A 20,277-nucleotide genomic window follows, 5' to 3' on the forward strand; every position below is an offset into this window, starting at 1 on the left:
GCCACGATATGATACATACCTCGATACATAGTCCACGTTATGATACATACCTCGATACATAGGCCACGATACAATACATACCTCGATACATAGGCCACGATATGATACGATACATGATACGATACATACCACGATACAATAGGCCATGATACGATACATACCTCGATACATAGTCCACGATATGATACATACCTCGATACATAGGCCACGATATGATACATACCTCGATACATAGTCCACGTTATGATACATACCTCGATACATAGGCCACGATACAATACATACCTCGATACATAGGCCACGATATGATACGTAGGCCATGATACGATACATACCACGATACCTAGGCCATGATACTATACATACCTCGATACATAGACCATGATACAATACATACTTCGATACATACATGATATGATACCTCGATACATAGGCCATGATACTATACATACCTCGATACATAGACCATGATACAATACATACCTCGATACATAGACCATGATATGATACATACCTCGATACAGTGACCGTTTGACTTTATACAATTCAATACGATATATTTCAAATCGATTTGATACGGTTCAATAAAAATAATAAGAATAAAATATAAAACACACCCATTTTAATCATCAAAACAGTGAAAATGTCAAATGTGTTGCATAAACGAGTTCTCGTCCTCTGAATAAGAAAAAAACTGTAGCACTGTAACAAAATAATTGAGTAAATATACCAAAAAATACTCTTCGATACAGCAAACCACGATATCGATACTGTATCATCGCATTAAACTATACTTACTATAATATTTTTGTACACCCCTAGTTATTAGGCCAATTCTTTTAGATTTGTGTGTTTAATGTTGATGCGAGATTATATTTTAGAACTCCAAATATCTGTTCATTAGCCTTTTTGCCCAACACTATTTCCCGTAAGCGTCCTGTGCTCTGATGCTGCTGGTTAGTGCCTCCGCCTCCTGTATCCTCTCGTCCTGTGGTGGTTTAAATGGACGTGCGCTCTGTAAACACGTCCATTTCCTCAGGCTGACTGCAGATTCACAGCAGAGTCCGGACGAACGGAGGGAACGAAAGAACCACGATCTGTCTTTCTCTTCTGCGACGACCCGAGGAGCAGCCCGGCCTCACGCTCTCATTCAACTCTCACTGACACGTTTAACCGAGAGAAGAGAGGGAGAAGCGTCTAACGAGTATTCCGGGACGTACAAATTACAACGTTAATAAGATCATTTTTAATAGGTGCTTGAATCGAGCAGTTTTCTTGATTTGAGTGCGTTTTGTCTGTCTTTTTAATCTGTTTTCAAGTGCACTAGCATTCGTCTCCTCATTTCAAGTGAGAAAACGCTTGCCGGTTTCTTAACTAAATCAAGACATTTTATACTTCCATTGGCAAATCTCATCTGTCAAAATGTACTCAAATCAAGATCAGAACTACTCGATTCAAGCACCTATTAACGTAATATCTTTTTTCCCCCTCCAGCTACTGCAATTATACCCAATAACAGCCAATATATTCTGTATTCTCTACTCAGACTACAAAGCTGTTTTAAAGCCTCAGACAAATGCTGCATTGTTCACTTCTAAGTACATTTGAACATTCAACGTTTTACATAAAGTAGAGATGTAACAATAACCGAAATATCGTGATATCGTATCGTCAGAAGTCTCACAATATATCGAATTATAAGTTTCTTTGCTTAAATGCATTGTTTTTTAGTAGGAACAGCTGATGAACATAAGGAACTACATATCCCATGATTCATTTCAGTGAAAACAACATGAAGAAATGTTTTTACTTATTATTTTTACTTGAATTCTTGAGATTCTGACGGTAATAATTCGCACCAAAATCTTGTCAAGGTATTTTAAAAGCAAAAAAGTGTCCCTATCTACAATTATATTTGCCACTTTAAAATATCGCAATAAATATCGTACCGTGAGATTTCGATATCGTTACATCCCTTCAAATCAGCCTATTTTACATATTATTCTAGCAGTGATGTGTTCTCTTGTTCTCCATTGAAATGAATGGGATTCCTGCCAGAAGTGCCGACTCCAACATAAGAGTGGGTTGGTTTCAGTCAGAAGCTAAAGTGGAAGGGGCTGAATCAGATGGATAGAATAAATTTGAAAAAAATATATGTATGATATAATTATAGAAGTTTTCTGCTTGTCCAAGAAAGGGTAAAAGTAAATCCAACTGGACATCTTTCTCAGGAGAAGTTTATTTACAATAATCCGGCCTGGGGGGACTTGAAAAATCAACATAGTTTGATTTCAAAAGTGAACTTAGTGTGATCTTTGAAGATTCAAGCCCCTAGACTCTTCCTGCTGCTTCCAAAGGAGGAGGTTTATAAAACAAGTGTAGTGAGACTATGAAGGACAGTGGTTAGACAACAATGTGCCACAATTTACATAGTGGTTTGCCAATGGTGTGTCAAGGGAAGATCATGGTGTAACTTTAGCTTTTGTGAGTCAATATTAGGTCAGGTTACGTTGCTTAATTCGTACCCGTAGGTAACATTTGTTTTACAGATTTGAGGCTTTCACATTTCATTTATCCACATTCAGTGTTGTGAAGGTGACTTTTAAAATGTAATTCCCCTACAGATTACAGATTACATCCCCCACAATGTAGTTTGTAACGTAATCCATTAAATTACTTAAAGTGATTAACGTAATCTGAATACTTTGGATGACTTGATATTGTCATGCTTTTTAAAACGACATGAATGTAACAACCACATCCTGAAAATTCTTTGTTCTTTTTGTTTGTTCTCTTCAAATTGTCCATTGAGCCCAAATCTCCATGAACAGACTTTTGTTTTACTGTAGAGAAGCAAAGACTAGGATCTGAACATCAGATGTTTTGTTTTATCTGCTAAAAGAAAATAAAAAGCCCAGTCTTTACTTAATCATATTAAAAATATTATTGATAGAGAAATGATTTTTATATGAGATCACTGCTGCCTTAAATTATGTTCACCTACTGTTAGTATCATATTGTTTAGACCTGGTTTAGACCTGGTTTAGTCCTGGTTTAGACCTGGTTTAGACCTGGTTTAGTCCTGGTTTAGTCCTAGTTTAGACATGGTTTAGTCCTGTTTTAGTCCTAGTTTAGACCTGGTTTAGACCTGCTTTAAGACTTGGTTTAGACCTGGTTTAGTTGTGGTTTAGTCCTGGTTTAGTCCTAGTTTAATCCTGGTTTAGACCTGGTTTAGTCCTGGTTTAGTCCTAGTTTAGACCTGGTTTAGACCTGCTATTAGACATTGTTTAGTCCTGTTTTAGTCCTAGTTTAGACCTGGTTTAGACCTGCTTTAAGACTTGGTTTAGACCTGGTTTAGTCCTGGTTTTAGTCCTGGTTTAGTCCTAGTTTAGCCCAAAATGTGAAATCAGGAAAATACCGCCCTGTAATGTATTTATTTCAACAAAGTAACTGTAATCCAATTACCACTCACTGAAACAGTAACTCATAATTTGTACTCTGATTACATAACTCTGGTACATGTAATCTGTTACTCCCCAACACTGTCCACATTATGAACATTAAACATGTATAAAAAACACAATGCCAAAATAAAATGTTACAGTGCAGAATGACATGTTCCATAATCAATTAGGTAAATATATCCATCACATGGGGCTAAAATCACAATAAATGTTAAATATATTAAAAAACACACAATTTTCCAAGACAAATGATACTAAAATCGGTATCAATCGATGTTAAACTGAGATGTATGTGGAGGATAAATTACTTAAATTCTCTTACATGATATGTGATGCATATCAAGTCAAACTGTTTTTATAAAACGATAAATACAAAGAGCCTTACACAGACACTTACAGTTGCCATGAACCCACACACCCACAGCTACTCGACCTTCACCCTGCAATCCTGCTGGGTAGATATAATATCGAGGGCTGTTGCAATTTATCAGATTATAAATTCCTTTGTTTAAATGCATTGTTTTATAGATGCAACAGATTATAAACATTGGAAACTACATATCCCATGATTCATTTCAGTGCAGACAACAGTTTTTTTACTTGAATTCTTGGGATTATGACAGAAATAATTCACACCAAAATTTTGTCAAGGTATTTTAAAAGCAAAAAAGTGTCCCATCTACAATTTCAAAATATTTCAATAAATATCGTACTGTGAGATGCATATCGTACGACGGAGTATAAGGGTCAGATAAAAAAAATAAAAATGATGGCGCTACGAGAATAAAGTCGTAACATTTCGACATCGTCGTAATTTTACGAGAATAAAGTAGTAATTTTATGAGAATAAAATCGTAGTCAAAATAAAGTCATAATATTATGAGAATATCGGCTGCTTGGAAAGTATGAACGAGTGGAGAATGGAGAATTTGGAACATTTTGTAAAGGAGAAGAATCCATGTATCATTCGTTCATTCATCTGAACAAGGACTGAATCAGGACTAAATCAGGTCCAGAACCAAACCAGAAAGACCAGGACTGAGACCGGGACCAGACCAGGACTGAGACCGGGGCCAGACCAGGACTGAGACCGGGGCCAGACCAGGACTGAAAACTGTTTAGTCCTAGTTTAGTCCTGGTTTAAGTCATGGAAATGGGAAATGGCGTTTCCATGACTTTAAAATGCGATGCGGGACTATTGCACCGCATACGGACTGAACCAGGACTGAATCGGGACTAAACCAGGACTAAACCGTTTTCAGTCGTGGTCTGGTCCCAGTCTCAGTCCCAGTCTCAGTCCTGGTCCTGTTCCCGGTCTCAATCCTGGTCTCAGTTCTTGTCTGATGCCGGTCTCAGTCTTGGTCCCTGACTCAGTCCTTGTCTAAGTCCTGGTCTCAGTCCCGGTCTTGTCTCGGACTTCGTTTAGTCCTGGTTTAGTCCCGGTTCAGTCCTGGTTCAGTCCTGGTTCAGTCCAGAGGCGCAAATAATGAAGAAAATTGTTGTTCGCTTTCTTATTTTTGGTTTTATATTGAAAAACAAGGTTCTTCTTCTGCCGCATTTTTCACTTTGACTTTGATTTTATTACGACTTCATTCTCGTAATATTATAACTTTATTCTCATAATATTACGACTTTATTTTAACTTCGACTTTATTCTCGTAAAATTACGACTTTTTCTGGCTTCGACTTTATTCTCATAATATTACAACAACTTTAATGTCGAAATGTTACGACTTTATTCTCGTAGCACCAGCATCTTTTTTTTCGTAATATCGTGATAATATTATACTGTGAGATTTGGATATCGTTACATCCCTACTGCTGTGTCAGACTGTGGAGCAGGGATCCACCTTTAGACCTTGAGCCTGAATCTTGGTCAGGCGCAGTTTGTTCAATTTAACAGAATAGCTGGAAATCTAACCTACAACCTTTCTGCTTTGAAGTTGGACGAAATTTCAAACCTGCAAATTGACACTAAATCTATAAAACTATAAATACTGTGCAAATTTATAGTATGGAACTGAACTGTTTTAGAGCCATAGCAGAAAAAATACAAGATCACATATATTTAAGAAAGTACTCTTAGTTTAGTAAATATATTGCCTAAAGAAACTCTTAAATAATCAGAGTTACCTTCCATATTCCGTGAACCCTGTAGTAATTCAAACGTGTCTCCTCTCCCTGCATCTTAAAGCTTCTCCCGACTCTGATCTCCTGTGTGTGTGTGTGAATGATGGATGTCAGCACTTACTCCTCAGTGTATTTCCTCTGCTGCTGCTCTCCCTCAGGCCCTGCTTCAGCCTCACTCTTCCTCCCTGTGTCTCTCCGGTCCACTAACCACTCACCTGACCCAGAAACCACAGGAAATCTGCAGCTTCTCCACTCTCACACTGTCAAAAGAGAAAAGCCGGCACTTCAAACCAGAATCATCATCATTTGGACGCTTTAGTTACGTTTTTGAGGGTTTTAATATTTGGTTCAAACTCTTATCAGTCTTTGCACAGTGTAAGACTTTTTACTTATTTAGTCGACCTTATTAAAATCTTGTGCTCCAAAAGTTGTTTTTTTTCCCTTGAAGTAATAAAAACAGGGTCAGAAACTGGTGAAACTTACATAAAGGTGCAATTTCTAACTTTTCTGATCCACTTTTCTCCGCGGAGATACAATTGTTATGCCTGGAATGTTCCACAGTATAATTTTCACAATGGACTCAGACTTAGACAAACTTTATTGAGCCACAAGGGAAATTATTTGAGCACAGTAGCTCACAGATCACAACATATTATAATAACAAAGAGCAAAAATATGAATAGTAATAATAAATTCATAATAAGTACAAAGTGTTTGTATAAGAAGAAATAAAAGAAGTAGAAATATAATAATATAAAATATATCTGGGCTGTATATAAAAGAGGTGGTGGAATGTATTTATCAATTACAGGAGTTTATAAATCTTACTGTATTTTTCGAACTATAAGTCGTTCCGGAGTATAAGCTGCACCAGCCAAAAAAGGCGTAATGAAGAAGAAGAAAGAAAAAAACATATATAAGTCGCACTTTTTGGGGGAAATTTATTTTATAAAATCAAAGACCAGGAACCAACATTTCATCTTGAAAGGCAAGTTATAGTAACAGTAACAAGAGAACAAAGAACAACAGACTGTTAACGTCACATATGTTCAACAACAGTTCTTCAGATAAACTATAACATAAACAACAGAACAGAACAAGTTTACCAAACTCTCCATCTCACTCCAAATCACGAAATCCATTCAATTCTTCATCCTCGGTGTCACTTTTGAGCAACTCCGCAACCTCCAGAGGTAAACGGAGCATCACTTCTTCTGTGTCGCTGTCGTCAGACTCAGCATCAGTTCCAGTTAGAATTATTCCGGCCTTTCTGAATGGTTTCGGTGTCACTGAAGTCACTTAAATTTAAAATATTCAGTGGTACAGAAGCAGTGGTGGACCTTGCATTTCACACCTAGGCCTTCAGTAGTAGCACGGAGGAGAAGTGAGAAGCGGGGTGTGCGCAGAGATTCCATGCGAATACCGTACTTTTGCGAGGATTCAGGTGGTTTGGAGGGACGTAGTCAAGGCAGGGGCCACTTGTTGTCAAGGCGGGCGGTTTAACTCTAAAGTGCTGCGGCAAACACTGATATCTCCAGTACTGTCCTGTAGTGACCTGCGACATGAGAGACCAGGACTAAACCAGGACTAAACCAGGACTGAACCAGGACTAAAACAGGTCTAAACCAAGACTGAACCAGGATTAAAACAGGAAGAAACCAGAATAGGTGAACTCCGTGAAGTAGTCAACTTTATATTTTACAATGATTATATCTGTTTTAAGGCTGTAAAACCCCTCACCAAACACTTTAAACACTTTTCTCAGACAGGACAGTTACAACTCTTTTTGCATCCTTCTTAAAACTTATTGCTGCTGTCGTCCTTTTCTTATTTTCGTCCTTTATGAAGCGAACCGTAGTCCTGGTTTAGTCCTGGTTTAGTCCTGACCAGCCGTGTGTAATCACTACCTGCCCGTAAAATTCCAGAACGTTAAAACCAGCCCGTTTCAGCAACTATTTGCCCGTACCCGACCCAGACTCTGCCACAGCCCCGTAACTTCTACCTTCCTTCAGCGTGTCCAGAAGTCCATCTTTTTGTGCGATGGTTTGCATCTCTCTCTGCCTTTCGGGTGCGACCGCAGGAGACTTTGTCGGTGCAGAACGTTTCGTCGACAGTGTGGGTTTTGTCGGGGATAAATCTTGCAAACATACAACACTTCAGAATCACACTGATAGAGATCGAACATTTGTGTAAATTTGTCAAGTTGAACACATTCAGTACTGTACAGGAGACACGGCACGGAGGAGAATGATTGACAGTGATCTACAGTCCCTTAGCCAATCAGGACGCAGGGGGAGGAACACAGTGCACACTCATACACTGTAAAAAAAAAAAAACAAACAAAAAAAAAACATGCAAAATTGTACTAAAAAAATCTGCAAAACAGCGAGACCGCTAAAGGTGGAGGGGGGACTGCAGTGCCATACTGTGGAATGTTCACTGCAACGCAATGACATCACCATGAATACAAGCACTATGCGAGAAAAGCGACATAGAGTGTGTATACATGCACATCAATAACCCGGTTATGATCGGGTTTTTTGAGTATCCCGGTTTCTTGATGGTGCATGTATACGCAGTAACCCAGTTTCAGTATCCCGGTTATGGCAGTATCCCGGTTATTAGAAACCGGGTTACTGTAGCTGGTTTATTCCGATAGTAACCGGGTTACTTGTGGCATGTATACGCAGTACCCGGTTACTGCAACATAAAGTTGAGTGCGCATGCGTCCAAAAGACACTTTCCAGCCTTTCACCACAACAGTAGTCACATAAATAAATTGACCAAAATAAATAAAGTGACCAAACGAGTGAAATGACTGTAAAATAAAGAGCTGCGCTAAACCTGCACACGTACAATCTGCACTCGTACGACCTGCACTCGTGTGACGCTGAAAAGCTAAAACATGAACTATCTCCTATACTCTATATGCACGGAACACACTTACCATCATTAGCACCTCTTCTGTCACAGAAATAACACACATAATCCACAGAGTCGTGTCATTTAGTCCAAAAGAAACTGATCGCATCAGCGGCACAAGGAGCGAGTTGTTTTTATCGCCGCTAACAGTTTATGCTAATTAGCCAAACGGTCTTAAGTTTCGTTTCTGTAAAACGTAAACAAATGTGATCACAGCTGAATTATCTGATCAAACGGGCTGATGTGTCTATAGTCTTTATGGTTTATATGTTGTAAAGTTGAGTTTATTTATGCAGAAGATTTTAATGAAGAATCTGCACAGTGGATTGTGGGAGATCTCGTAGCTCCTTAGCTTCTTATGCTAAAGGAGCTCACGGTTTGTATTTTTCCTGGTTTATGAAATTGATTTAAGTTAATTTTTGCGCCTGCGCATTTGTAAGATTATGTCAAGAAACCGGGATACTCCATTTGATCATGTATACGCGGATATGAGTGTCCCGGTTTCTCAGTGCGCATGTAAACGCAGTAACCCGAATACTGACATAACCGGGATATGGCTAATAACCGGGTTACTGATGTGCATGTATACGCACTCATAGTTTGCCTTAAAATCCGAGTCTAAACTCCTCAAAACAACAAAAAACAAAGGTCAATATTCTGAATTGCAGTCATTTAAACTCGTGCAGATATCCGTCTTTTTGCGGCGCTGTCTGAATTCAAACCCTATTTCCTCTAAAAGGCTCAAGACCTGGTGACAACAGGTGAGCCGGTTTCTTAGCTGAGCGAGCGGAGGGAGCGGGGAGGGGGAGGTAAACAAGTGAAAGCCATCGCGAGGGGATTAAAGTGTAGAATGAGTGGAGGTGGTGACCTGCTGTGTGTGTGCCGTCTGTGGAGCTCATGGGGAGGAGGACAGAAGGATTAGGCCCAGGGAGCGCTACAGGCTGCAGAGAGAGAGAGAAGGAAAGAAAGGAGACAAAGCAGAAAAAGAAGGCAGTGAACTTTTAAGAGGGGCTATCATGCTTCGTCTTGGTCAGCTCATGGGCAGCATTGTGTCCAGAGCCTTAAAATAGGCCCTAAAACTCTCAGTATGTTTTTTCATGAAGGAACAACAATAAAAGTGGCCCAGTTTAGATATCAGAAAAGTGCAGTCAGCTCTGGTGATAGTTACTTTATTGCTCCCACTAGTACATTTGTTTTCACAGTTGTACTTTATAAAGGAAGACGATTTTACAGCAAAGACACGACACACAAGGACTTCACGTAACATGCAGATGACATCACTCACGTTTCATGCATGATTGTTGCTCTTTTAAGGTTTCCGACAAATTTCAACGGGTCATAACTCAGGAATGACTGAAGGGATTGAGTTAAAATTCTAGATTCTTTCATTTGGTGATTTTAGGAATTTGTTGACCAGGTTTTGTATTCACCCTTTGTGTCTGTGTGTGTGTCTGTCCACCTGCGATAATTCCCCCATTTATGGACTGATAGTCACCAAATTTGGTACGTGAGTCAAGCCCCCCGTGCCCGATGCTGCAAAAAATCCGAGGTCATTTGAGGTCACACGGATCAATTGAAAGGTCACGCCATTCTAAAGGATCGGCAATTTCGGCAATTTCTGAACCAAATATTCACCCAATCCCCTCACAAGTTGGCACACACATAACCGGGGTACACTGGATGTTACAGGTTGAAACCGGTCAAGGTCACTTGAAGGTCGAGGTAACCAAGGTCAAATATGAGTTTTTGGTCATAACTCCGCGAAGGATCGAGTTAGAGCAATAGGAGTGATCTCAAAATCTCAGAAAAAATATGATCTATTTATAATTATATGTATTTGTGCAGTAAAATATTTATAGTTTTTGAGACAATCACCAATTAGAACAGTTCCTTTCTCTTTCAGTGTAGCCGTTAAAATTCTAATTGGAACAAAAATAATTCCCATTTCTTCTTTTTCTGGTGACACACAACACACTGATCTACAGTCACAGAACTAACATACACACAACTCATGAAAAATTACATTTTGGTTACACGCTAGTAAACACAGACATTCTCCTGTGTGACCAATATCACACAAATGTTCATGGGCCTGTACAGATACACACATTGCACTGTGGATATAACAATCATGTCATATGGGCTGGGCTCCTTATAAACTGCTTCTTTGATGATGAACTGACCCCACCGACGCCTCATGGGGGACCAGGTTGTTATCTCTGATTGTGCTTGTTAGAATTTTTTTCAGCCAAATCTGAAATGGCTCATGGGGGAGATTCTTTAAAAACTTCTGATTTCATATGGACGGACTGTTGCACTTTATTTAGTTTGGAAAACAAAGGGTTAAAAGAGCAACAGTCATAAAGGGTTAATTTATAGAGACCATCCTTCATAAAAATTAGATATAGGAAGCTTAAAATGTGTATAATTGTAGATTCTTTGTCATAGATTCTAAATTTCTTGTCAAATATTAGGTATCTTTATTAACGAGGGTGCGTAGCTGATTTCATATGGACAAACCCGGGAGTTAGTCGGGGGCGCTCAGGGCAGGGGTCCCCACACTTCCCTCACTCTTCAGATTTCTCCAGCTTTTCCAAAAGGGACACCAAAGATTTCCCAGGCCAGTCCAGAGATATAGTCCTCCAGTGTGTCTTGGGTCTTCCCTGGGGCCTTCTCCTGGTGGGACAGTCAGAACAGAGGCCTGAACCACCTCAGCAGCTCCTCTCAATGTGGAGGAGCAGCAACTCAACTCCGAGCTCCTCCCGGCTGACTCCTAGCACTTTATTTCTCTTTTATCTGTTAGGTCCTTTTGTTGTTTAAATGAGTTGTTGTGGAGCAAACAATCTTGCAAATGTCTTCAGCCTTTAATTAGTTAGATTGATTTGAAACTAGAAAAGAAAGAGCGCTGAATGAAAAGCACCAGACATCAAGGACGGCAATGAAAATGAAAAGTGTTCTTTAATATTAGAGGATAAGGAATTATAAAAGATCTTCTCTTTGTGGTATTTCACATATGTCTGTCCTCTGAACAAATGGTGCCCTCTTCATGAACTGACTGATGTTCCATTTGATTATTAACGGGACGACAGATCTCTTGTCATGAATGATCTTGCTTCCAGGCGTTTCTCTGAGATCACGATCCTGCACTTCTGAGCAAAAGTCTCCACCAGAATCTGTATAAATTATCACAGTGATATTACTTCTCAGAGATGTCATGAATTTACCTAAAAAACAAAACAAAAAACCTCCACTTCATAACAAACGCTTAGGGCTGTATTTTTATAATTTATCATAACAATCCAACTTTATACCAGCGTTTGGATGTATTTTCTAGTTCATCCAGATTATTTTATGAGATCCATTTGCATGTAAAGTCAAAACAGAGTTGATGGAGCCGGAAGCGCCACGATGCACTTTGGAACGCCACGGTCCATTTACGAGTAGATATACACTCTATGCTAGTGAGATCAGTCAGACTCTGCGCTTTTATTTTGACAGTCCTCCTACAGAACCTGGTGATATCAGTCAGAATATATATGTAGTTTTATTTTGGTGGGATTCTCCTATTTAGCTTAGTGATATCAGTCAGAAACTGTGCTTTTATTTTGGCAGGGTTCTCCTATAGAGCTTAGTGATATCAGTCAGAATATGTGCTTTTATTTTGGCAGGTCCTCCTACAAAGTCCAGTGATACCAGTCAGAAAATATATGTGGTTTTATTTTGGTGGGATTCTCCTATTTAGCGAAGTGATGTCTGTCAGAGCCTGTGCTTTTATTTTGGCAGGGTCCTTCTACAGAGCTTTAATCAGAATATATAGGTGGTTTTATTTTGGCAGGTCCTCCTATAGAGCCCAGTGATACTGTATCAGACAGAATATATACTATATGTGGTTTTATTTTGGTGGGATTCTCTTATTTAGCCTAGTAATATCAGCAGAACCTGTGCTTTTATTTTGACAGGGTCCTCCTCTAGAACTTAGTGATATCAGTCTAAATCTGTGCTTTTATTTTGCCTGGATTCTCCCATAAAGCCCAGTGATATCAGGTAGAATGTGTACTTTTATTTTGAAGGGGTCTCCCTATAGAGCCTATGATATCAGTCAGAATGTGTACTTTTATTTTGAAGGGGTGTTCCTATAGAGCCTATGCTATCAGATATCAGTGAGAATGTAGACTTTTATTGTGGAGGGATCTTCCTTATAAAGCCTATGATATCAGTCACAATGCGTAGTTTTATTTTGAAGGGGTCTTCCTATAGAGCCCATTGATATGAGTCAGAATGTGCACTTTTATTTTGACGGGGTCTTCTTATAGAGCCAATGATAGTCAGAATGTGTTCTTTTATTTTGAAAGGATTTTCCTATAGAGCCTATGCTATCAGATATTAGTGAGAATGTATACTTTTATTGTGGAGGGATCTTCCTATAGAGCCTATGATATCAGTCACAATATGTAGTTTTATTTTGAAGGGGTTTTCCTGTAGAGCCTATGATATCGTTCAGAATGTGTACTTTTATTTTGAATGGGTCCTATAGAGCCCAATGATATCAGTCCTTATCTGTGCTTTTTATTTTGAAGGGTCTTCCTATAGAGCCTATGATAGTCAGAAGGTGTACTTTTATTTTGAAGGGGTTTTCCTAAAGAGTCTATATTATCAGTGAGAATGTGTACTTTTATTGTGGAGGGGTCGAATAGAGCCCAATAATATCAGTCCTTATCTGTGCTTTTTATTTTGACGGGGTCTTCCTATAGAACCTATGATATCAGTCGGAATGTATACTTTTATTTTGAAGGGGTTTTCTCATAGAGCCAATATTATCAGTGAGAATGTGTACTTTTATTGTGGAGGGGTCCAACAGAGCCCAATGATATCAGTCCTTATCTGTGCTTTTTATTTTGACGGGGTCTTCCTATAGAGCCCAGTAATAACATTCAGAACATGTGCTTTTATTTTAGCGGGGTTGTCTTTTTTTTTTTTTTTTTCTTTTACCTGAGTGATTTTTAAGGCCACGGTTTGATATGGGCAGCGTCTGGTCAGATGGCTCGGGGAGATGGAGCCTGTTCAAAGCGCTGTCTTTCACAAATGATAGCTTCAAAGACCTCGTATCTCTCCAGTACAAATGAGGTGCCTTCGCTGACTTTTGAAATGTGGGAAATCTGACAACTCTCCCGGACGGTTTGATGAATGAGACGTAAAAGCAGAGATCACGCACCTGGGACAGCTCATCTGCTTTCAGCGCGTCACTGCACTTCAAAGGAATCTGACTTCATTTAATGGGGATGGGTTTTTTTAATAAGAACTTGTCAAGATGTAATTTCTGTTACAACTTTAGCAATTCTGTTACTGGGTTATCGTCATAAAAACCCAAAAATATATTAAGGTGTAACTTTTAAAGGAGTGTGACGTCACCTATAGCGTTCGGCTCCAGTCAAATGAAGCTCAAGAGGCTAGCAGTTATAGGAGTGTAGGACTAGAAATTGATTTATGAACGAAAATAAATACAAATAAAAACACCAGGATCACGTAGAGTGGGTCAATACGGTCCGTGTATAATTCGTTCTTTTGAATTTCAATTAATAACGAAAAAAATAAAATAGGAAAACAGCTTAAAATAGTCACAATGATGTTTTTTTGATTGATGTTTATTTGAAATAAACTTTAGACTTAGACGAACTTTATTGATCCACAAGGGAAATTATTTGGACACCGTAGCTCAGACATCACAATATAATAACAAATTAAAATGGTAATAATACATTCTAAATAATAATAAATTCTAAATAAGGAGCAAAAAAGACAGCAAGAGACAGGTGTCAAAATAAACTTTAAATTAAATGGAAATAGAGGTTTGTTTGACACTAAAATGGAATAATGAAATGACAAACTGTTTTAGAATGAACGGTACACAGATTTAATATTAACTTTTAAAAGACTTGTAAAATCATGACCCTGACAGATGCAATTACGGAAAGCGGTGAGCGGTTTTCTCAATATAAAGTGAACTGGAGCCAGAGCCGTTGGAGCTCAAAACACGTCCATTCTCACCCAGCTATATCCGTTTATATATACAGTCTAGGACCCAAAATCTGCTTGTGTCCATGGAGATGCTATTGCTTTTCCTGGAATGTTTCACATTATGGCATTAAGCGTATCTATCTCCATGGAGACAAACAGGTGGAGAAACCAGGTCATGTTATAGGTCAGATCTGGAGAGACGACTGAGCTAACAGTAAAAAAGACATATTTTCCAATGTCCGTAACTAAAGAAATGCAAGATGGATGAGCTTAATGCTATACTGCGGAACATGGTTGGAAGTGATAATACTTGATTTAAATCAAATTGGCAAAAAGATAATTAAATAGGATACATTTTAAAAGCCCTATATTAGACAAAATTGATTCTTAAAGGGCCCGTCTCATGCAAAATAACTCTTTTCACGTTGTATCTAAAGCACATAAACAAGCACAATTTAGGTTTTGGAACATCCAGTATACAATAGTTATGAAATCTTACTGATTTCTTGGAGGCGTCACAGACCAGGAACTGTGAAAAATTGACCATTGTTCATCCTCCCGCCCGTCCTGAGAAAGCACAGGCTCCGCCCTCCAAACGTGACGTAGGCTCTGAGTGAGCCGCCCTTCCTCCGCCCATCTCAGTGAGGGAGGGGGAGACAGGCGTGCACCCTGATAGTGGTAGGAATAAACTTTTATTCATCATGGCGATACAGCGCGTTCAGCCGCATGTGTTGGACCTGGAATCGGACGAGGACTTTGAGGTGCACGAAGTGAAAGCACCGCATCGACATCAGCTGAACATTACTGATTGGTAAAGTATTAATACACATGAGTAGATAAACTTATTATATCGTGTACCCTGCAATGTAGAACAATTAGTTTATACTGTGGTTTTTGTTTAGGTGTTCATGTGAGAACAGCCGATGCGGGGTGGAGGCGGGGCAGAGGCGGTGGAGCGGGGCAGGAGGGGCGGGATGCAAAGCAATTTCTGCTACGTCAAATGCGTCATAGGTGTAGCAGCTGTAGTTTGTTGTCATGTGGGAGGGTGGCAGAAATACGCTGCAATTTGTTAAAAAAAAAAAACACCAAATCAATCTAAAAAACACTTCGGTGACATATACAAGGCCCACACATCACTCTGAGAAGGTCGAAAGCTCTGAAAAGTTGATTTTGCATGAGATGGGCCCTTTAAGCCGTGTTAGAATGTTGTTACCTCATCAAAAACAGACCTGGAGTTGTTTTTTGTTTCATTCACACATGTTTGAGTAACCCTTTATTATTAGTCTGACTACATCTCCAAAGCTCAAAATGCTCTGTTCCACCTTGTGATGTCACGAATTGGTAATTTTCAAGTTAACAGCTCCTTTTGGTTCTGCAATTCCAGATCTGAAATCATCCAAGTGATTCTAGTGAAGGTGTATGGAGTTTAAAAACACAGTGGAGCACTTCTTGTATTACCACATGACATCACAAGGTGGAGTGTCGCCGTGTTTTCTGTGTTAAACACGTGTGAATGAAACAAAACACAACTCCGGGTCTGTTTTCATGAGGAAACATCATTACACAGATCAGAAAATAGCGTTAAATGGACGCTTAGAATTGTGTTTATTATTTTACAAACTCCTGCTTTGAAGATACATTTTTGAATTACATGAAAACGACTCTCTCCATCTCATTTCTAACAACATGACTCATTTCTAAGTTGTCTCCACTTACACACACAAAACCCGCTTTGAATTGATTGACTGTCATTTCAATTAATGTCCCGTCTTGTCGTAATGAATAAATCAGCTTTTGTACCTCGTCAGGCGTCCTGTACTGCTGTCACTGGACTGTACTGCCAATGCTAACATGCTAGTATGTCATTCACTCGCTTCTGTATTAAAGGTGCACTGTGTAACTTTTCCTATAGAGGAGGCCTGTCATCTGCTTGTCTCCATCGTGATGTTATTGCTTTGCCTGGAGAGTTTCACAGTATGAAACATTCTGTAAAAACTTGTATTATTACTGTGTTAGTTTTATATAATGCTTTTCTGGACAATCAAACACTCTTTACTGATCATTATTCTGAATTATATTACTCTGAATTAGGGATGGGCATTTGATGAAATTTTCTTAATCAATCATCAGAAGAATTAACGATCGATTATTATTAATCATTAACGTTTTTATATTAAAATGATCATCATTATTATTACTATCTGCACTACTAATCTGAATAAATAAATTCAACTTTACGACATATAAACCGTAACGACTCTAGAGCCACATCAGCCCGTTTGACATTATAATGTGTTTAATTCAGTTTTGCACAACTCTCACAGAAACAAAACTCTCTAATTTGCATAAACTAAGCGAAGATAAAACTACAGCTCTTGTGTCACTGATGTGGTCAATTTCTGTCGGATTAAAAGACATGACTCAGGTGAATACAGGTTAGTGTGACCATATTTGCGTTTGTCAAAACCAGGACATCGTACGGGGGGAGGGAGGTGGGGACTCGTCATCGACATTGAGCGACTCTCACCTGGCAAAACTTTTTCCCACTGGACACCGAAACATATGTTCCTGCTTTATACACTGTGCACATGGACTCACACTTGTCCCGAATGCAACGGAAAGCGTGGAATTTCTTGTACAAATCATCGTTAAATACGCATTTGTGCTTCGGTACATTGTAGGCGGACTGACTGTTTGTGTTTGCTCGTTCCTTCTGAGTGCAGAGAGACACATGTACAGACCCCTGTTTGGTCACGCTACACACAGCAACCTACATTCAGTTTGTCGATTAAAATTAACGTACGTAACGTATTAACGATCTTAATGATCAATTATCGATTAATCGACTAATCATGCCCATCTCTAATTATTACTGTGAGCGGGTCCACTTCCGATGCATCAGTTCTATATAAAGTGCTTTTCTGGACACTCTAAGACGCTTTATAGATCATTATTCATTCACTCCATACCTGGTGGTGGTAAACTATTATTGTAGCCACAGCTGCCCTGGAGCAAACTGACAGAAATGAGGCTGCCAATCTGCCAATCAGCCCCTCTGACCACCACCAACACTCACACACACACCACTTTCATACTAAGCAATGTGGGTGAAGTGTCTTGCCTAAGGACACAACAACAGTTTTTTGTGACTGGCGCCCCCCTGTGGCACCTGATTTTCCCAGTGGTCTCCCATCCAAGTACTAACCAAACCTGGTCATGCTGAGCTTCTGAGATCTGATGGGATCAGGCTTTGACAAGCTGGTGTGGCCACCACAGATCTGACCTGTACCTTGGCCAGGTGATGTGGCCTAATACCTGCTTAATTCTTAATACCAACTGGGCTACAGCAGCTCAGTTGGTAAGAGCATTTGTCCACTGATCTGAAGGTTGGCAGCTCGAATCTACATAACATCATTGCTTGAGTGGTCAGATCCACAGGTTGGCGGTGTGATTCCAGCTCCCACAGATGAATGCTGTTGTGTCCATGGGCAAGACACTTAACCCACCACATCCCCAGTGTCTGTGTACAGTGGTGTGTGAGTGTGTGTGTGAATGGGCGAGTGGTTCCTTGTTGTAAAGTGCCTAGAGTGTCTTGAAGCTGGTATAAAATGTGACCATTTACTGTAGAACATTGGAGTCACACATGGAGTCAAGCAGGTGGAGGACCTGCTACCAGAAAAGTTACACAGTGCACTTTTAATATTTTACTGACATCTTTTATTTCAATGGTCCCCAACCGTTTTTACGCTATGAACCAGTTTTATGTCAGACAGTATTTCGTGGACCGGGGGTGTATGGGAGGAGATGCAGTCCACGTGGTGTACAGGAGGAGAAGCGATCCGTGCGGCATGGTTAAGTCCTGGTTAAATCCTGGTTTAGTCCTGCTTCAGTCTTGGTTTTAGTCCTGATTTATTCCTGGTTTTAAACCTGGTTTTAGACCTGGTTTAGACCTTGTTTGTGTCTAGTTTAGACCTAGATTAGATCTGGTTTTAAACCTGGTTTAGACCTGGTTTAGACCTGGTTTATGTCTAGTTTAGACCTAGTTTAGACTTGATTTTAGACCTGGTTTTAGACCTGGTTTTAGACCTGGTTTTAGACCTGGTTTAGACCTGGTTTAGATCTAGTTTAGACCTGGTTTAGACCTGGTTTAGTTTAGACCTAGTTTATATCTAGTTTAGACCTGGTTTTAGACCTGGTTTAGACCTGGTTTATATCTAGTTTAGACCTGGTTTAGACCTTATTTTAGACCTGGTTTTAGACCTGGTTTAGACCTGGTTTAGTTTAGACCTGATTTAGACCTGGTTTATATCTAGTTTAGACCTAGTTTATATGTAGTGTAGACCTAGTTTATATCTAGTTTAGACCTGGTTTTAGACCTGGTTTAGACCTGGTTTTAGACCTGGTTTTGGTTTAGACCTGGTTTAGACCTGGTTTATATCTAGTTTAGACCTGGTTTAGACCTGGTTTTATACCTGGTTTAGACCTGGTTTATATCTAATTTAGACCTGGTTTAGACCTGGTTTTAGACCTGGTTTAGAACAGATTTTCTTAGGGTTTGCACCACTAAATTATAATATTTCTTGCCTCAGTACAGATATAGAAACAGCTCTTGAGATCAACATAAGCCCCCAGTTACTGTTTGTGTTTAATTATAATGCATTTTAACCTCTGACAATCAGGAAATGTGTGGTTAGCATGCTACTTGTTGTCGCTGAAAGCTCATAAAATCGTCACAGTGAATAATCTGGGTGCTTGGAATGTGCAAGGTAAATGAGGAATAACTTTGGACCACTTCTTGACATTTTTAAGACAGTAAAAATATAACAAAGATAAGTGTATGTGGCGTATCTTTCGGCGCTCTACCTGTATGTGTAATGTTTGGGAGCAGTATTGAAGTCTTGTACGTGATGGATCCTATTATTAAAGGCCTATAATAAAGTGGAGTTGCAGGATTCGGCAGCTGTGCCTTGAGGCCTGTCAGTCTTTCTTTACCTTGTTATTTCTCCACTTTTCATCTTCGTACTCGCTCATAACTTCACAGACACAGGAGCGTACACAACAGTCCATGGCTTATGAAACATGTATAGGGTTGGGGATGGTAGGTAATTTACTGTTACACTGTCAGCTCCTAGTCTGCGAACTTGTATTTTAAAGCAGATATATTGTGCTTGTGCCTGCAGCCGTGGATCGTTATGTTAGAATTTGCACAGTTTGCCTTTTGGGAGCTGACATCGCTGTAAATGTCATCAAAACAAAGAGCAACGAAGCTGTCAACCCCTCCGATGATTAGCTGCACATCACATTACTGAGCCACCGATTTATGATTAGTGAATAAAATTGGATAACAAAGTAAGTACAGAGCAGTGGGCGTGTAAACTGGGGGTTGTAAGGTAATATAGCACCTTGAAAGTAAGTGATTAAACATGCACGAATCACTTCAAATACAACTTTGAGAGGGTAAACGAGAAGGGGAAACAACTTAAAAGCTCTCCAAAGTTGATTTTGCAGAATAGGTCTACTTCAAATTAAACGATTGGGTTTATTTTCAGGGAATTTCACTCTCGATTTGAGGGTTGCAATCTTGACCAAACTTTATATTTTGGTATATTTTTATAGTTTGGATCTGTGTTTATTCATGCAGTCATGGTTTGATCTTAGGCTACATTCTAATTTTTTTGGTGAAATCAGATATTTTTGTGCGTCGTTCACATTTCCAATTAAATGCAACTTGTATGTGATCTCCAGT

The 20,277-nt window shown here is 39.3% G+C and overlaps 1 protein-coding gene across 1 annotated transcript in view; it reads left to right on the plus strand.

Annotated features, from left to right (window-relative positions):
• The window catches only part of LOC110170153 (serine/threonine-protein kinase 32C), a 448,821-nt gene that overhangs the window by 213,915 nt on the left and 214,629 nt on the right, over positions 1-20,277 (plus strand). The window lies entirely within an intron of this gene.

This window comes from Boleophthalmus pectinirostris, unplaced genomic scaffold, assembly GCF_026225935.1.
Source record: "Boleophthalmus pectinirostris isolate CB_2022bp ecotype Guang Dong unplaced genomic scaffold, ASM2622593v1 HiC_scaffold_5, whole genome shotgun sequence".
Lineage (NCBI taxonomy): Eukaryota > Metazoa > Chordata > Actinopteri > Gobiiformes > Gobiidae > Boleophthalmus > Boleophthalmus pectinirostris.